Consider the following 16,740-nt stretch of genomic DNA (forward strand, 5'->3'; position numbering starts at 1 on the left):
CAAGCAGTTTGCATTAAATAACTGGACAGACAGGAATGTGTGGATAATATCACTACTTTCTGTATCCACAAGGATGTCCTACACTCAAATTATTCTGGCATCACTTGGAATCATAGCCAAGACCCAGAAATGGAGTATAGTTTGAAGACAAAAGGGGAAGTATAGGTTGTTAGCAGCATAAGGTAATTTGTTTCATGGAGAGAGCAGGGAATTCAGAGAGTAGCCTCCTTCATTAGAGATTTGATTCAATATCTTTGTGTGTGTGTGAATTTCATTAATGTACATAACAAAAATAAGCCAGTTCTAAGGGAATGGGAGTAGGAAGTTATGCAAATTTTGTGATCATTATCTGTTGTCATTGTCTGTTTCTGAAATAAAGATGCTGTTCTTTCACTGACTGTGATATTTATCTTGCAGTTATAGTAGAAAAGAAGGTGATGATATAGAAGAGGAGTCTGACATAATGGATACCTGGTCAAGATGAAACCTAGCCAAGACATGGTGACAAGGCAGCAGATAATAATCAGCTGTAAGTATATACATCGATTTTAGCATGAAAATGTGTTTTAATGTTCCACATGGCTTAACATTATGAAGATGACAGACCTGGAAAACTGTACAAATGTTAAGGGGTACCTACATGAGTATTGGTTGGTTTCTGAAGCGTATCTAGACCAATTGCATTTGAAGAATTTCTAGAGACTTCATAAGCCAATAATGATAATGATGGTAAAATATATTTTAAATAATGGCTACTGTCTTAACCTCAGAGATACAAGGTAGAGGGTTTGATTCTGTTCCCTTGCATTTGGCTAGGCTTCTAACAGTCTGCAGACTGATGGTCTAATATTTACCTATGAATCTGTAAGATTTATTTAACAAATATTTAGTAAAGTTACAGTATCCTTTCACTTGTACATAGAGTAACAGAATTACACAATTTCCTTGGGTAATGTACAGCCAGTCATTCAGAAATTGAGAACAAAGTAAATATTATGAGACAAATGTATAAGATAATACATGCCCAGAAGTGCAGGTAAAAAATATTCTACAACATCCATTGGGTTGGTAATCCTTGAGACATCATTTCTAAATACTTAAATGTAAGTCTGTTCATACGATCATAGGAGGTTACCAGGCTGCTGGCCCTGTGGCCCTTAAAGAGTTTAGCCCATGTTTAGACAAATCAGCACCCAATGCCCCTGTCCAGGAGGGACATGGATGGAATCCCAGAGGTATATTTGCTGTTTCCCATCCATTTATTTAGGTTGCACTTAAAAATGATTAAGAGGTACTCTGCTTGATGTGGAGAAGGAGTCTATTCCATAGATGAGGGAGTCTCTGGGACACAAATCTGTCCTACCAACAAGGCCTGTTGATGTCAGGGACCAGGCCACGCATGCAGGTTACTCGAGTGGAGCTTGAGTTGCGGATATGCAACAGTCCCATCAAGGTGGGGTCCATGATCGCCTTGTATGCCAGACAGAGGTCACCTCTGAGGAGTCTGTATGGAACTGAGTAGAGGGACAGGGCTTTAGCCTATTTGTGTATGGTAGATGTTTGAGGCCCTGGATTCTCTGGGTGAGGAATCTCTGTGATCTCTCCAGCTGCTGCATGTGCTTTGTGAGGTACATGCCGAATGGTGCATTGTACTCAATAATGGGCCGTATAAGGGAAGAATACAGGGATGTTATGACGTCCTTGTTCCTGGATGAGATACCCTTACTTATGAGGTATTCCATGTAGAAGGCTTGGTATTCCATGTAGAAGGCTTTCCGTACCACGGAAGCAACATGGTCAAACGTCAGGTGTCTATCAACCTGGGTGCCCAAATTCCTCACTACTGATTTGAGTGTTTAGGACATTGTTATTAATGTGATAATTTGTGGGGACATTGCTCTCCCCAAAGGGGATATGATGCATTTTTTGGTATTTAGCTTGAGGCCATGTTTCTGGCACCTGTAATTTGTCTGAGTGACACCTTCCTGGAGCATATCCACATCACTAGGGGAATTGATGACAGCACCCAGCTTGCAGTCATCTGCAGACTTGGTCAGCCATAGCCCACTGGTTTTGGCCTGCACCTCAGAAATGTATATCCCAAATAACAGAGGCCCCAAGACCAAACCCTGGGGTACGTTGCTTGTTAAGGGTCTACTGCTTGAGGTGGCTTCCCCTATTTTGACTGCATGGGTTCTATCAGTGAAACAGTGAGCCAATTTGCTACCCATCTGGTAACATATGGATTGATGCCTAGTTGAGAGAGTTTATCTATTATGCCTGAGTGGGGAATAGTGTCAAAGGCTTTGCCCGGTCAAGGTAGGTGGTGTGCATAGTCTTCCCCTCATCCTTGTCTTTGGTGACTGTCTCAAAGACGTTGACCAAATTTAGCAGACATGACCTCCCCTTGATGAAGCCAACAGGGCCGGCCTTAGCTAAAATGGAGCCCTAGGCGAAGTAGTGCTCTAGTGCCCCTTAAGCCGCACCCACACCATACTCGTGAAACACCCCTATTTGCCCCACATCCACAGGAAGGATCCATCTCTGTTAGAAATGCTACATCTAAAGAAAACCCAATTCCCTCCGCACCACATGCTCCAGAGACCTCAACCTCTTTACTACAATCAACAAAACGTGCTGGAGGGACAGGTTCATAACCCAGAGACGGCCCATGCTATGGTACAGATTTCCCATACATGTCAAACAGAGCACCTCACTGGCCGTCTTCAAGAGAAATCTTGATGAATGGATGGGAAACAGAAAATTCACCCCAGGGATCACTCCAGTGGCTCTACTTTCAGAGGCACTGGGAACTAAGGTCAGGTGGCACGATGCCAGGGTAATCTTATGGGCTAGGCTTGTAAAGGCTCCAGGGCCATTAGCCTAGTACACACCTATGAACCTATAAACAACAGCAGGACCCCTAGAACCAGGGTCCCCCAACAATCACAGGTTTCGCTAATGCTTAAAGCAGGCTATGATTCCACACCATTTTCACACAGATGTGAGAATGTCTTCAGATGACTGATGCTGGTTGATTATGTTTGCATGGCAGCCAGCCTCTTAGTAATGAATAATGCAAATAAGGACCCTGGATATGTACTGTGACACCAGTATATCAGCAAAACCATAGATATTTTAAGGACTATTCTAATCAATAACTGTATATACATGCCTTATCTGTTAACATTATTTAAAAATAATGTATGTATCTAATAAAGGGCTGACACCCTCTCCCAATACCTCTCAACCTCTGAGCTTTAAAAAAAATCATATTATAAGGCCAGAAAGAAGACCAGAGTCTTACTTTATACAATAGAATTTTATATGCTAGACCCTATATAGTTCCTGGAAAGGAGTTTGCATGGGTTATATTTATTTGTTTGATAATGTACATACCTATAAATGGGTCTGCCATTATGAGGAACATCAGTAAACTGAGAAGGAGCAAGACAATCTCTGAGGGCCAAAATTATAACGCACTGCCTAAATCATACCTTTAAGAAGTGTGCCTGCAAGAACAAGTGTTTTAACATATTTTCAAGTCACCCATGGCACATCAGACTATTTAAAAAGTCATACACAGTTAGTAATGAAAATAGTTTGATATTGACTCCTGAACAATAATGCTCACATCCAACAGGGGGACTGACACCCCCCTCCCTGCCATATTGCATATTTCAAATAAATATCTATCAGAAAATACATAATCAAAGTTAAAAGCTATAATGTATACATTATATATCTTCTCCACCTGCCCCACAGTACAAAACAAACTACCATTTGGTGGGTGTCAGCCCTCCTGAAGCATTTTTTTGCATTAATTTCTATTGATATGCATTTTAATCGTTTTATGAAATACCATAACACGGTATCCCTACAGAAATCAGTCAGCTGTCCCAGATCTAGCAAAATGTTCCTAATTTTGCCTCTTGAGACCCCCCCCTCTTTTTTTAGTTAAAAATTGGGAATTATGCTCAGATATACCTTCTGTTCTACTAACGTTTTAAGTGAATCGGAGTACTATTTAAAAAAATATTCCTTATTTTGGTCTTCTAATTTATTGATATAAATAAAAATATGTCACTCAATGCAGTCCGAAAGTTTTTTCAAGCGAGGAACACTACAAACTGAGAGTCTGTGGAAAACATAGCAATATACACACAGACACACACATACCTACTCTCTCATACAGCAACATACACATACCTTTTCTTTCATACAGCAACTAACAACTAGTCTAAATTCCACACACTCCTAGTCTCTCAAACAACACACAGACAAGTACTTTCTCATACAGAAATAAACAAAACAACTATTTTAAATTATACACATACACATCTACCTTCTCTCTCTTAGCAGCACACACATACACACACTCACGCACCTTCTCTCATACAAACAGAAGGGGTTATTGAAATTCTATATACACACGAACAGACACACACTCTTTCTCTCGCATACAGTAACAAACAGTTTGAATTACACACGCATACACTTACTTACCATCTTTCTAACTCAAACTGCCACATGGACTTAGCCCCCCTTCACAGAACTGCTAGCTTAAAATTTGCGCGCAACTGCAAACTGAATTTACTTCCACACTGGCGTAAGCACGCATGATTCTCGTTTAAGGAGAAGATGCTAATACCGCAATCGACCTGCTGCAGATGTAAAAGTGGGAGGGCGCTCATCCCCCATGGTTCCGAGTCGGAACTTCCGACGCCCTTGTATTTTTCTTTATTTTATTTTAATTAGTTTAGTTAGTGCATTCTTTCTTCCCAGCACCTGCTGAAAGCACTGGGAAGAAAGAATGCAGTAATTAAAATAAAAAAATAAATAAGCCAAAACTGCGTCCTTTACGAGACTGGCCTGTAAGGTGCCCTAGGTGGTCGCCTAGTTCGCCTATGCCTAAGGCCGGCCATGGAAGCCAAACTGTGTGGGATCAAGTGTTTGGAGGTTGCCAATGTCCTTGTTAATGAGGTCCATGACAATCCGTTCCCTGGCTTGCAGATCAGGCTAGTTAGGCTGATGGGTCTATAATTTCCTGGATCGGTGGATGCTCCACATTTGTGTAAAGGGATGACAGTGGCTGTCCTCCACTCAGCTGGGATGAAGCCAGTACGCAGGCTTTGGTTGAATAGGGTGCCTAATGGTGCTGCAAGTTCCTGCCTGAGTTCATGTAGGATGCAGTCTGGGATGTTCTCTAGTCCCATGGGGGCTGTATTTTTTGCCTTTGAGAGAGCAGCGGTAACCTGTTCCCTACATATAAGGGGAAGGGGGCAGGTACTGGGGATGTTCTGATTTATTGATGGGGGGGGGGGCAGAGGGGTAAAGTTTTCACTGAATCTGTCAGCCAACCATTTTGCTATATATGCGGCATTTGTATATGTGGTGTCCTTGACCACCATTTCTGAACAGATCTGGGTGCTTCCTTTGAGGTTGTGGACATATGTGAAGAAGGCCTTATGATTGTCTTTAGTAGATGTGGCCAATTTGGATGCTTAAGTTTGCTTTGGAGGATTTCACTAGTACTCTTATTTGCTTGTTCAGGCTAAGGAGACATTGCTTCCAATTGGGAACCTGCTCCATCTTGGTCACCAATTTTTTCCTTTTGTTATAGAGTTTATTTATTGCAGATGTCCACCAGACAGGTTTACTCTTCCTTGCAGAGGATGATTTAGTCCTGTCGGGTATTCCTGATTTCATGCAGCTGTATAAATGCTCTTATAGTGCTTTGGTGTAGTTTTGGATATTGGTGCCAGTTCCTACAGATGGGGAGGGGGCTGTGAAGCTGTTTATACCATCCCTCAGGAGGCTGTAATCAGCTTTGGAGAGGTTTTTATGTCTGATCCCAGCTAGAAGGGGGGTTTGGGGAGATGGTGACTTTGAAAGTGACTGCTTTGTGGTCAGATCTTACCAGGGAGGATGACACTATAGGTATGCTGCAGTGGTTACTCATGTTGGTTAATACTAAATCCAGGATATTATCACCCCTTGTGGGGGTATTGACTAGCTGTTCCAAGGCATTTGCATTGACAAAATCAAGGAATCTCTGGGCATTTTGGTTTTGGCATGAGTAATTCTCCCAGTCTATGTTTGGGAAGTTAAAGTCACTCAGGATCAGGGTAAAGGGTTGAATCTTGATAGATTTGAACAAGTCCAAATAGGTGAATTGGACATCCTGAGCTAGATCTGGGGGCTGGTAGCTAGCTACGATTTGGATAGGGGTCTAGTCAATGGTTAACTGCATCTGGAGTGTCTTGTGTGCGTCATACTGTTTGATCAGTCTGGAGGTGTGTTTGTCTTTAATATATATTGAAACTCCACCTCCTTTGGCTTTACTGCCCACAGTTTGGGGTCTGAATGTATGATAGGATGAGTAACCAGGTAAGGCTGGGGTGCTGTACGCAGCTTTGAACCAAGTTTTTGTGACTGCACAGATCTCAGCATTTTCCAGGGTTAGGAATGCTTGCAATGAGTGGAGATTAATGTTTAGAGTCCTAGCGTTTAGCAGCATGACCTTTAATTTGTGTTGTGTTGAATTTTTTATGTTGGTAGTTTTAACCTCATCACTTTTTCTAAAACAGGCACTATAGGAGAGGCAAGAGCCTTTGCCAGAAGCCTGAAGCCCAGGTGAGACAGATGCAGGCCATCTCTGGCAAAGCATCGTGGTCTGTCGATCATATCTTCTTAGGCTGTCGGGTACTGGATCCCCCTGGAATGACACCAGAAGCTAAGCCAATTGTTAAAGTCAATCATTTTCTGTTTGTATTGGGGCATCATTCTGGGTGATGGCAGAATGCTGCTTAAAGCTAGGGACATACCTGCCTGGGACACATAATCAGCGAGCTCAATCGTGTCTCTCTTTATATAGTCCAGAGAGGTACGTCTCAAGTCATTCACGCCAACATGGACTATGACAGAGTCATAAGAGTACCTGTTGTTGAGAGACTTGAGTGCGTGTGTGATATGGCGGATTCTGGCACCTGACAGACAACTAACCATGACTTTCTCCTTATCCTGCCTGGTGAGAGGCACATCTGTGTGTCTCACAATGAATGGATTCTCCTATGACTAATATGTTGGGTTTATGGTCAATCCTTAATAGTTGTGAGGCACAGATGTGTGGACTAAGTGTGGTATGTGGTGTGGAGTGCTTTGGAGATCGCGTGTGTTTTTGCCTTGGAGGTCTCCTTTGTTTGGGTATGTTTATGTGGAGGACCTCCATATGTAGGTGTGTGTTATGTAGGTATGGGTGGTGTTTGAGGTGTAGTGATTGTGTTGACAACCTTTTCAGTGCCAGATGTACTCGCTTGAGGGGGAGAGAGCTTGGACTCTAGGTTCCTAATGTAATTGCATCTCTCACAGATTGTATTCCTAGGGTGGTAGTAGTAGATGGTTGTCCATGAATATGAGGCAGTTGCTACACTGTCTCAGGATGCCCATATCAACCAGACTGGCAGGAGAAACTGTAGGAAATTGTCCATCCATATTTGTCAGAATCTGAGGGAGAAAGGCCAGGGAGAGCGAAGGGTTGGGCCTAAAGGCCAAGTGCTTAAACCGAAACTAATTTTAGAATAACACTCAAGAATAGCACTTAACGATTTAGACAGGCTTTAAACAAGCAGTAACAAATGCAACAGAAAAGATGCAGTTGAACACTTCAGAGAACGGGCAGCAAGTAGCAGGAAAAAGCAAAGTAAAATGAAGTAAGAGTAGTAGGAAGAAACACAAAATAGAAAAATATTAGCAGCTGAATAATGATTTTTTTAGTAAAAAGGGAGAGAGCAGGAACAGAAGATAATTCAAGGTTAAGGGACTAAGGGGGTTGGCCTTCCCAAATGATCTCTGTATTAGGTAGAATGAGCTAAAGAGATGGGACTGGGAGGAGTGTCCCAGATCAAATTTATAGTAGGGGCAGGCACTGCAAAAGCCACCAACTTTAAGAACAGAACAGGAATAGGGTGGGGGGATGGGAGAAAACCAGTTTCAGATCAATGCCAGCAAATATAGAAATAACTCAGTCAAGCAAAAATTAAGACAGTGCAGAACTCTGAACAGTTAAAGTGCTAAAAATATACTTACCAGCTCTATATTTCCAGATTGTTTGAGAAGCACTCTCAGTCAGAACAAAAGGAGATTCTAGCAATGATATGCAGGGATTTACATATGTATAATCTGTTTACCAGATTATACATATACTGCTAGTCAGCAAATATAAATCATGACACAGTGCTCATAATTCAAGGATTAAGGTGGATGGAGAGCCGTTACATTTATTTAATTTTTTTAATTAATTTTTTGAATTAAGCAGAATTAAGTAGATTTGAAATAATCAAACTGTTGTGGTACCAAAGCCTGATTTGTTTAAAATTCTTTGCATAAAATGATTTTAACCTTTTTGTTTCTCTTAATTGCTTTTGTCATCTGTCAGAGGAGACAGTTCTCTTATTGTTGGAATAGTCTAGCAAAATCATTCTTTGCTAACAACAGAGGTTCAATCCATGTTTGGTAATGACACCCATTCAGGCAGAGACAAAAAGTATGCATCTAGGGTCAGATCCAGTTCTGTATAGATGAAATTTATTTTTGCTTTACATATTTCTAGTTGTAAACATCCTCAGAAGACATGCATTCAGTCTTCCCTTTCATACTGATTGTATCTGCAGCAAACCCTATCTGTTGTGGGGAACATCAGCTCTAGTCTTGTTGTTATGTCGAAGTACTAGTGAAAACATTTATCTACAAATCTTCTAAACTGCTTGGACTTTCTGCTATATTTTGGTGCCAAACATATTTGAAGCTGTTGTCTTCAGACCGTAATACCCAATAGTTAACTCCAGCCCCTCCTGATGGAATCTGTCAGTGGGTCTTTCATTTCACTCTGTGGTTTTTAATTTCTCCAAGTATTTTGGGTTTCTAATACCATGACGGGAATGGACCCCATTCCTAAGCCAAAGTACAATTAAAGTTCATGAAATTAGTATTGTTTCACTCTTTGATGTTAGCCAAAAGTGCTCTTCACAGCACCCGCAATGTGCCCAGTAATGACTCCTTCTGCAATTTGTACGGTGTTACATGAATTGGTAACATATCTAAATATGATTGTAAATTCTTTTTTATAAGACCAGTTGCTCCTACTTCTATTGTAACTGTCTGGGTATCTTTCTTCCACATGGCTCTCATTCCTGCCTGCAGATCGAGGTATTTTAGGACTTTGTGTCTCTCTGTACGCAAGACAATGTAGTCACTAGGTGTGGCGATTTCAATGATCAGTGTTACTTTTGTCTTCTTTTCTTGGACCACTATATCCGGTTTTCTCGCCACATTATTATGCCTTTCAGTATACAGTCCCTCTTCCATTAGAGAGTCACAACCAGCAATAAGGTGTGTGACTGTTTCCAATTTGGTTCCATAAAATCTACGTATGTCTGTTTCTCCCACATGTTCAATGGACTTAGTAAACCAGCATGTACGTAGCCCTCTATCTTGGGCTGCCAATATTAACCTTTCATTTATTTATGTAAATTCACCTCTCCTTAACCATTCCTGCATTTGTTCTTGATCAACATGAGGCTCTTCCAGAAGTTTTCTATACTTGCTACTATATTTATGTTTTTTCTACATTTCTTGCCTTCTCACCTGGTCCTTCACCTTGTATTCTTTCTTTTGTTTTTTAGCACATTCAGTTACTGCCTAGTTGTTATCTACTTCTGCTTTGATTTCCATTCCTGCTTGACGTCGATATGCTTCTGCTAAATTAAGCAGCAATGTCATCTTAGATTTATTCTCTTCATGTTTCAAAACTTTCACCACATTTGGATCTTGTGAGGTCAGTAGATATGTGTGGAATCCCATGATTGCAGATGTATGCATGTAATCAATTTCAAGGAGGCCCATCCCTCCTTCAGAAAGGGGAATATATAATCTTGGTATACACTGATTTTTATAAATCATTTGGTGAGCAAGAAGCATCCTTCTTGTTTTAATATCTAACACTTTTTGGGGCCAGTCAGTCACTCCAAAACTATAAGTTAGGACAGGAAGAGCAAATTGATTTATAGCGTGGATCTTGTTCCTAGGTGTCAATGCTGTTTTCAGGATTAATTTAAGTCTTCTAAAGTACTCCTTACTAAGCTTTATTCGCATTTGTTCATGTTCACATTTGTTCATGTTTTAGTGCTGATCCTTCATCAATTCCCAAGTATTTAGACAATAATCTAAAATTTGACCTACATGTTAACCAAACTATCAAAACCATCAATAAAAAACTAGGGTCACTTTACAGAATAAAAGCCTTCCTAACCCCTCCAGCTAAAACTGCCATAGCTCGCTCTCACCTTCTTTCAACCCTTCTGTATGCATCCCCTCTACTCTCGAATTTAAACAAGACTGTCCTTAACAAACTCTCAATTTGCTACAACCACATTGCCAGGTTTGCCACTGGGCTGCTTTTTAGGACACATCATTGCATCAATCTAAATCAGCTTGGGTGGCTTGAACTACCTAGCCTAATCCAGTATAACCAACTGATTATGGCCTATAAAATCCTCTATAATTCAGGCAATACTCATGCACTTAAAAATATTATCACCCCCTATAACAATCCTAGACCTCTTCGATCCTCTAACAAACTACTAATTCAGACTAGCAAAATTAAAGGAGTACCGCACCCACAGACTCAAAAAACGTGTTTAAAACATTATGGCATGATGTTTCCTACACTTTAACAGCACTCTGGGATTATTTTCAGGATTTTAAATATTTTTATATGTAATTACAGACTCTGACCACCTGGAGTACAGCATATTGACGTGGTTTGGATAAATCAGGTTGCCACTCAGTATCCCACAAGTCATTGCTTTGATCACAAATGTTACATCATGCAGGCCTCCATTTGCCTAAAGCTCTTGTCATTTCATAGATGTTGCATGCGTACAAAGTTCTGAGTAAAACAGAACAGTGTAAGTAACATTCCCTGCTGTTGAATGACTACTGAAACAGTGCAAATGTCACAGAACACACACAAAGTGCTGTTTACTGCTGCCTTTTTTTCTAATTTAGTTTAAATGGCACTAATTTGTGAGACAATGAATTCCAGTCTTTTTACTTCTCCCCTCCCCCGCAACACTTAGCTTCCCTAGCTGTCAAAGTCCTGAGGGTAATTTGACTTGGTAATTTCATTGACTGGCAGATCTCAGCAGGGTGCTTGACTCATGTAATTCAATCTTTGCTCTAGCATTTCTTTTGTTACAGGGGACATTTGTTTTGCTGCACTGTAGCCATGGCCTTATTTGACTGCATTAGCATCCAGTTTATGTAGCAACTTCTGTAAGATCTTGCACCAGGGAGCTAAATCAAACTTTTAAAATATTAAACCAGTTTAGATCTTTATTAGTATAAGTGTATCACTTCATGCTTCCACCTTGCTAAAAATGATTTACATGTGCAAAGTGTTGGTATTCAGTTATTGCCTACTTATTTTTTTTTACTGCACTGGTTGGTTTGCAAAAAACCCTTTTGCAGTGTCCCTGGATTTGTCTTTGTACATACAAACATTGCTATATTTCCCCCTTCTTTTTTTGTGTGTCCAGAAGTCACTTCTCACAAAATAATATTTTTTTTAATAAAGGACATCAAGGTTAATTTACCTTGAATCAGATAATGGATGACACTGCAAAGAATCACTGTTGAAATATTTGTGCTTGGACTAAATCCCTTACTAAATATTTGCCAGACTACAGTTGAATTGGTGCTATGGCTTTTATTATCCACCATTACATACCAGTTTTGCAGTGTAGTAACCACCTGCCTTGCCCATATACCTTTAGCCATGAATATGCAGCTACTCCTGTTCATGTATGTGAATTCATCTTCAGACTTACGGTGTGGAAGCTACACTGAATTCTAGGTGCTTGTTCAGGTTTCACATGGGGCTTGCTTAAAGCTACTCTCAGGTTAAGCCACTATCAATATGTTGCACTGCCACCTCTGATACGAGAGTAATTTTTAATAAGTTTATTCCCGCACTGCACACTAGCGGTATCTGGTGCAAATACAAGAGAGGTATGCAGGCGATACACCACCTAAGTATCATTTGCCATGCAGAATATACAAGTAATACATACCAAATTTCTGTGTTTCAAAACATCGCTGTTAATACACTACTACTGAATAAAATTAACATATTGAAATGTAACATAACTTGATATCAGATGTAATTACGATTTTTTTCCCTGTCGTAAATAATTTCCATGATTCTCTGGCTTTTTGGTTTCATTCACTTAACTGGCTACCTGTAGGTTTGCTCTTTCTTAGCAAGTTGCAGTAAATATTTTGTTATCCTTTTGTTTACCTGTTACTAGAAGCTGTAATATCAGTGATACTGTCCTTAACATATTGCTGCCAGGACCCCATAAAATGAAATGCAGCATAAGGGCTTGAACACAACAGTATGTATAACTGATCTAATGTTGCAGCACATGCAAACTTGAGTTCAGTGCAAACTTCACCCCTCCCATCCCCCAAAAGGAGAGATAACTATCCCAGCGGAGTGTAGCCTCCCCAGCATTTCAAATGCGCAGGTGAAAACTGCTCTGTCTAAAGCTAAGAACACAGCATCCATGGGACCGGATGGTGTCCCCGGCTGTGTGCTACACAAACTCAATGAGGAACTAAACCCGCACATAAGGCTGGTGTTTAATCTTAGCCTTACCACAGGATACATGCCCAAGGAGTGACGTACAGCAACTGTGGTCCCACTTCACAAAGGCGGCGCTTCTACGGACCCTGGAAATTACCACCCCATAAGCTTAACAAGCCTGATCTGCTTCGCTTGCTTTCGACAACCAAGAAAGTTATTTTCCTGTGCCCCTGTCAAGCAGAACCACAGAAGTGAACCCCGGGATGAATTACCTATTACCCATCCAATCAAGATTTTTCTTGAAGAGTGCTAATGAGAAGATAGGTAGTCTGTTCCACAGTATGGAAGTCACTGGGACAAGACTCTTTCCCTCCAGCATGTTCAGTTTGAGGTGACAAGGTTTAGGTCCCTAGAGCATGTAGCTTGGAGTGATTGGTATTTCTTTAAGTGGAGCAATTCCAACAGCTCTGGGTTTGAAATAGCCGATGGAGTAAAGCTGGAGTTTTTAGAGACTGTCTGCGTAAGGCATCTGTTTGAGGCCAGTAATCCTCTGTGAGGTATTTTTGCAGCCTTTCCAGTTATTGTAGATGTCTTGTGAGGTACATACCAAAAGGGCCGTTGTACTCCAATGGATCTAATAGGTTCATACTAGGCTAGCTGCCCTAGGGCATTTATAAGCCTAGCCAGAGTTGTGTGTCTTTCACCACCCTTTAGGTTGAAGAATACTATACAGTTTGCCGTGTCTCTGTCCAGCAGTGATACAGAGATGATCCCCGGGGTAAACCTACGATCTCCCATCCACTGGTCAAGATTCCTCTTGAACAGAGCCAGCGAGGTGCTCTGTCTCACATGGGCCGGGATTCTGTTCCACAGCACAGGGAGTCTCTGGGTGATTAATCTGTCCCTCCAGCACGTCCTATTTATATCAGTGTTGAGGTTTAAGTCTCTTGCTCTTGTGGGTCTGGTGGATTTGGATTTTTTGAGGTGGAGCATGTCCATTAATTCCGGGTTGGACATGGCCTTGTATGTCAGGCACAGGTCACCTCTGAGCAGACAGTATGCGACTGAATAGAGCTGGAGTTTCTTCAGTCGGGCAGCATATGACATATTTTTGAGCCCCTTTATCCTTTTGGTGAGGAACTTTTGGGGTCTTTCCAATTGCTGCAGGTGTCGGGTAAGATACATTCCGAATGGGGCATTGTACTCAATCATTGGTCTGATAAGCGAAGAGTACAGGGGAACAATGACCTCCCTTGATCTGGATGTGAATCCCTTCATAATCAGGTGGGCAATGTAAAAGGTCCTCCTAACCACTTTGGCAATGTGAGTGTCAAAAGAAAGGTTACTGTCAACTTGGGTCCCCAGGTCCCTGATAACCTCTTCTGTGCTTAATGGATTGCCACCTATGTGGTAACTTAGGGTTACCTTGTTTTTAACAAAGGGTATGACTATACATTTGGCGTTTAGCTTAAGGCCATGGCTCTGGCACCAGTTATCCGTTTCTAGGAGACCTCTCTGAAGGATATCTGTCTGATGGATTTTCAACTATGGTGCCCAGTTTGCAGTCATCTGCAAACTTTGTCAGCCATAATCCTCCAATGTTTGCCTGTACTTCTGAAAAGTAGATGCCGAACAAGAGGGGGCCCAGGACTGAGCCCTGTGGGACACCACTTGTGACCGGCTTGGAGTCCGACATGGCACTAGCAACTCTAACCCTGTGGGTTCTGTCCTTGAGCCAGTTTGCAACCCATCTTGTGACATATGGGTTTACATTTAAGCTGGTGAGCTTTTCTATGATACCCGAGTGGGGTATTGTGTCGAAAGCTTTTGCAAGGTCAAGGTAGGCTGTGTGAACTGCCTTACCCTCATCAATGGCCTTGGTGACAGTTTCAAAAAAGTCGACCAAGTTCAAGAGGCATGATCTGCCCTTGACAAAGCCGAATTGGGTAGGATCCAATGTCTGTAGGTCCCCTATGTCTTTATTTATGAGTTCCATTATGATCCTCTCCATAGCTTTGCAGACCAGGCTTGTTAAGCTTATGGGGCGGTAATTACCAGGGTCTGTAGAAGCACCGCCTTTGTGGAGTGGGACCACAGTTGCCGTATGCCACTCTTTGGGTACGTATCCTGTGGTAAGGCTAAGATTAAACAGCAGCCTTACGTGTGGGTTTAGTTCCTCATTGAGTTCGTGTAGCACACAGCCGGGGACACCATCCAGTCCCATTGATGCTGTGTTTTTAGCTTTAGAGAGAGCAGCTCTCACCTGGGCATTTGAGATGACTGGGAGGCTACACTCTGCTGTGATAGATATTTCTCCTTTTCGGGGGGGAGGGAGGGGAGACATTTGCACTGAACCTATCTGCCAGTATGTTTGCAATTGAGTCATGAGTAGTGGGAAACAATGACCTCTTTTTCAGGATGAGAAACCTTTTGTGATGGTGTGCCACGTAGAAGGATTTCCTGACCACAACAGACCCAGGGAACTACCACCCCATTAGCCTGACGAGCCTAGTCTGCAAGGCCATGGAACGGATCATGGAACTCATAAACAAAGACATAGGAGATCTCCAAACTCTGGACACCACACAGTTTGGGTTTGTAAAAGGCAGATCATGTCTCCTAAACCTGATAGACTTCTTTGAAGTAGTCACCAAAGCCATAGATGAGGGTAAGGTGGTTCACACAGCCTACCTAGATCCAGCCAAGGCGTTTGACACCATCACCCACTCTGGAATTATAGACAAGCTCACTACACTACGTATACATGCCTATTACTGACAGAACCCACACTGTGAAAGTAGCAGACTCCAAATCAGACTTCAGACCAGTGACAAGTGGAGTATCACAGGGTTCAGTCATGGGTCCTCTTCTGTTTGGTATCTACTTCTCTGAAGTACAGGCTAACACAGAAGGTCTTTGGAAATGACTACACATGGTAACGCCTTGCTGTGTCTAATTATGGTGGCTGCCAAAAAACCAATTACTAGAAAATGGAAATCAAAATCAAAACCAACTACACTACAAGCAGTGAATATAGTAAAGATAAAACTGAAATTGAGATCTTTAGAAAAAGAGTAAGAGCCAACTACATAGGAAAACAATGGGAATTGTAAGAACACATTACAGGTTGAAAAGCAGCAAGACTTAAATGAGCTATGTAACGTCTAACTGAATTTAATTAGGAAGATATGTGATGCATAATGTTTGCAAATGGGAGTGTGCTGGCATAGTCTGTTTTCATTTAGACAACATTATGAATCGCCAAGGTTGTGAGATGCATCTTGAAAAAAAAAAAAAAAAAAAAAAAAGCCAGGAATATGCCATCACGTTCCCCCAAACTACTACTATACCAAACTTGAAATCAGCCAAACTTACTTCTATGCGCTTATCACAGAGCAGCTCTCAATTAATTAAAATGATCTACATTACTTGCATGTAAGCTTTGGTTGCAACATCCTTCATGACACAGCTAGATCACAACCACATAAATGCCATAACCCCAGCAGGAAGCAAATTACCACCCACTTAAAAACATTAGCTCCAGCAGATCTCATGATGCAGCTTTATGTAACTTCATACAAAAAAAAGTGAATACGCAACTGCCCTGCAACACCAGAATCTACTGAAAGACATCATGCTCCAAATACATCCAGATAATTTAATTCATACCCCATTTCTTCCACAATCTACTGCCTTACATCTGCCCTTAAATAAGCACTGGTAACCCTGCATGGTTAGACATTCCTTTATTTAACTTACCACAAAAACTTTCCAGCACAATATTTTACTTTTCTTCCCTTAATGACAGCATACCTTGACTGCATCCGTCATGCAAGTCCCTTCATTTTTTTGCATCAATTTCCTTTACTCTAAATCAGCATTGTAACCTCATCACCAGCACCACCTTTCCATTGTTCTCACATCTTTTAAAATTCTACATACAAATCTATGGGATTTTCTGGTATACTAAAATATATGTATATATTTAGTTACTTTTAATATTTAGTTTATAGTGGATTACAAGAGTAATAAAATGGCAGGAAGGGTGAAAAAGGCATGCATAAAATTTCCCTAGTCACAGGCCAAATAAGACA

The 16,740-nt window shown here is 41.3% G+C and overlaps 1 protein-coding gene across 1 annotated transcript in view; it reads left to right on the forward strand.

The window, feature by feature from the left end:
* The window catches only part of LOC122812417 (sialin-like), a 1,040,020-nt gene that overhangs the window by 86,699 nt on the left and 936,581 nt on the right, over positions 1-16,740 (forward strand). The window contains exon 2 of the mRNA XM_044084807.1: positions 418-529. The gene's annotated coding sequence lies outside the window, so the exon portion shown is untranslated. The remainder of the gene's footprint in view (positions 1-417; positions 530-16,740) is intronic.

The sequence above is a fragment of the Protopterus annectens genome, chromosome 1.part1 (genome assembly GCF_019279795.1).
Source record: "Protopterus annectens isolate FY-2018-M chromosome 1.part1, PAN1.0, whole genome shotgun sequence".
NCBI lineage: Eukaryota > Metazoa > Chordata > Ceratodontiformes > Protopteridae > Protopterus > Protopterus annectens.